The 3,019-nt window shown below is 40.1% G+C and overlaps 1 pseudogene; it reads left to right on the forward strand.

Annotated features, from left to right (window-relative positions):
• Window positions 1-1,331: 1,331 nt before the first annotated feature.
• On the forward strand, window positions 1,332-2,725 carry LOC132225974 (polycomb group RING finger protein 6-like; annotated as a pseudogene).
• Window positions 2,726-3,019: the final 294 nt, after the last annotated feature.

Consider the following 3,019-nt stretch of genomic DNA (forward strand, 5'->3'; position numbering starts at 1 on the left):
TTTATGTACTGGGGACTTTGCAGGAAACAGGAAAGACATCATCCCACATTATAATTTTTATATTCTGCGGGGGCAGACAGGCAATACAATACAAAACAAATGAATAAATTAGATCTATGAAAGATATACATTAAGGTAAAGATAATATTGTGAAGATTTCATATAACTAAACTTTTAGTTGTTAAACAAGTTTATACATTTCATTATTATTATGGAAATTGCTACCAAAGTTCCACCAACACACTTTCAGTTTCATCATTTTCCACAAGATTATAATAAAAAGAGATCTTGAAGACATTTTTAATAATTATTACATAGACATCATATATAACAATTTTCATGTGTGCATAAAGGTCATTGACTTACGTAGTACAATTAAATACTACACTTATTGTCAGCATATATTTAAGATCAGAAAATTTTGACTCCTTTTCTGTGAAATTTAAAGGGAATGTTTACTAGCAGGTAGCAAGGTGGAGAAGATGATTAGCAGTTCAAAGACCCAAACATGGTTTAGGGTAAACTAAATAAGTTGACATTATTTTTTTATTTCTGTCGTTGTTGTTGTTAATCTTTGCTTAAGATATTTTTTCCTTGATTTTTAAAAAGTGTGGAAACATGGAAAGGAGACAGAGAGCAAGAAACATCAATTTGAGAGGGACACATCAATTGGTTGCCTCCTGCATTCACCTGGACCCAAGCAAGGCCTGCAACTGAGGTACCAGCCTGCAACCTAGGTACGTGCCCTTGGGATCAGTATGCAATAAATGGTGCTGTCTCTCCAGTAACCAGGATTCACAAGTGCAGGAATCAAGGGGTGAAAATGTGTCACCACTCACTATGGCCCCTAGGAACCCAGTAGCAAAATTTGTTTCCTCCTCCTATGACCTTATGTTCTGCTGGCCTGGAAGTCATTGTACAAAGTGAGGAACTGTTCTACCAGGAGATACAACAATGATTTTATCAAACTGGAAATAAGACTGCCATCCAGCCATTTTGTACTCCTTGGGCCTCTGAATCAACAGGAAAGAAGGGAGATACTGTGCTGTCTGGGGTAACTGATCTTGGCTCCCAAGAGGAAATTGAACACCATTCCCTTAGGAGTCCTAGGATTCATATTGGAAACAATCTTTGGTTCGTCTTCTATAAATCATCCTCTATGGGGAAATTAAATACAACACATAACAACAAACACTTCAAGAAAGCATTTTCATTTTTATTAGTGTCAATAAGGAAATGTGTCCACACCCTTCTCTTCCCAACTCTGGTCACAAAATAGTTATATTCATGAACTAGTCAACCTCCAGCAATTTGAACGAAACTGGTCATGGATGTCTCATGGTGACATTTTCCTTGATGGCAGCCTGTCTATTGCTGTGCCATTACCACAGGCTTTCATTATAGGGAAAGTTAAGGAGCAGAATTTGATCTCAAAATATATTCAAGAACACAGGTACTGCCAAGGAGGAGGGACCACAGCCATGCTCCCCCATCCTCCACCCCTCTCCTCCACACACACAGCTCATTTTCTCTTCTGCCCTCACCCTGGTGAGGATCCACCACCTTTGCCAAAGGCAAGAGCTCCTGGCTGCTCATGCTCTTGGCCCCCTGAGGTGGACTAAAGTACAACCTGGGCTGCTTGAGGGTCCCCTTCTAGGAGGAGGAGGAGGAGTTGGAAGAAGATGAGGAACTGGAGGAAAAAGAAAAGGAAGAGGAGGAAGAGGTAGAAATGAGCCACTTCTCGCTGAGGCGGGAGGGGTACGGGCCACATCAAAGGTTAAGAAAGAGCACTTAAGAGCAGATTAATCCCTCTGAAGTGACGCCATACATCTTGTGTTCCATTTGCAAAGGTTACTTAACAGTTGCAACTACAATTAAAGAATGTCTTAGTACATGTTGAAAAAGCTGCATTGTAAGACATTTTTCCTACAGCAACAGATGTCCAAAATGCAACATCGTAGTTATTGAGACACAAGTTCTTTATAACATAAGGTTGGACTAACAGTTACAAGACATAGTGTACAAATTAGTAATCAATCTAGAAGAAAGAGGCAAAAAGCAAATGCATGAGTTTTTAAAGAAAGAGGTATAGAAGTAGCTCAACCTGCTTTTCTACAACCAGTCCCTTCAAGCAAAGGATCTAAGAAAACCTTAGAATCGGTGTTTCAGATTCCACCTGACCTTAATATGTCTTTATTACTAAAATTCATTGGTGCTAATGAAGGCAGGGGATACTTTAAGTGATTGGAAAATAAGTTTCTCCAAGTTTCTGGAAAAGCTCCTGGGACTGACCAGCAGACCCTGAGCTATAGATGCATGGATTACTCTGATACACTTTTTTGTGAAAGAGAAAGCTAAGGGGCTATTTTGCTTTAGGGACTGAGCAGCCTCAGTTGCCTGCCTCCTTAGGCTTTTATTGTAACAACAGCTTGAACTAAAATTAACCTCTAGATACAATCAGCAGGGTAAGCATCCCTGAGAAAACACATGTGTCTGTAGTGTCCCTTAAGGAAGGGCATGTCTAAGTAAACTCCCAGGGCTCAGACTTGTTTGGAAATGTCAAGGCAGGAGCAGGTGCCTTCAGTAACTCCTGTCCCATGCCTCCCCACAAAAAGAAACTATTGGGCACGTAGAAAACTTTCTGAGAAGGAAAATGGATCTTGACCTAGTTTGTCAGGTAGAAATCACTACTGGCCATCACTTGTTGGAGCGATACAAACTCTAAGGGAATTTCCACATGCAAAGGTGATGCAGCAATGCAGGCTAATTGGCCTAGAGTAGATCTGATGGTCCATGGGCTAAACATAGACGGTCTTTGCTCATTCATTCTGGTCTTGTGGTTTCTCCTCTGAAAATTACTTGAAGATTCTGAGAGTATCAGGAGGGAGGAGAGAAAGAAAATAAGGTGGTTTTTCAATGTTATTTTGCATCTCACCAAAGAGTGCATCTCACTAAAATCATTTACCAGAAGTAACTGCTGCCATTTTGTGCTAAGACATAATATCTATTTTCAGCACCA

This window comes from Myotis daubentonii, chromosome 2 (assembly GCF_963259705.1).
Source record: "Myotis daubentonii chromosome 2, mMyoDau2.1, whole genome shotgun sequence".
NCBI lineage: Eukaryota > Metazoa > Chordata > Mammalia > Chiroptera > Vespertilionidae > Myotis > Myotis daubentonii.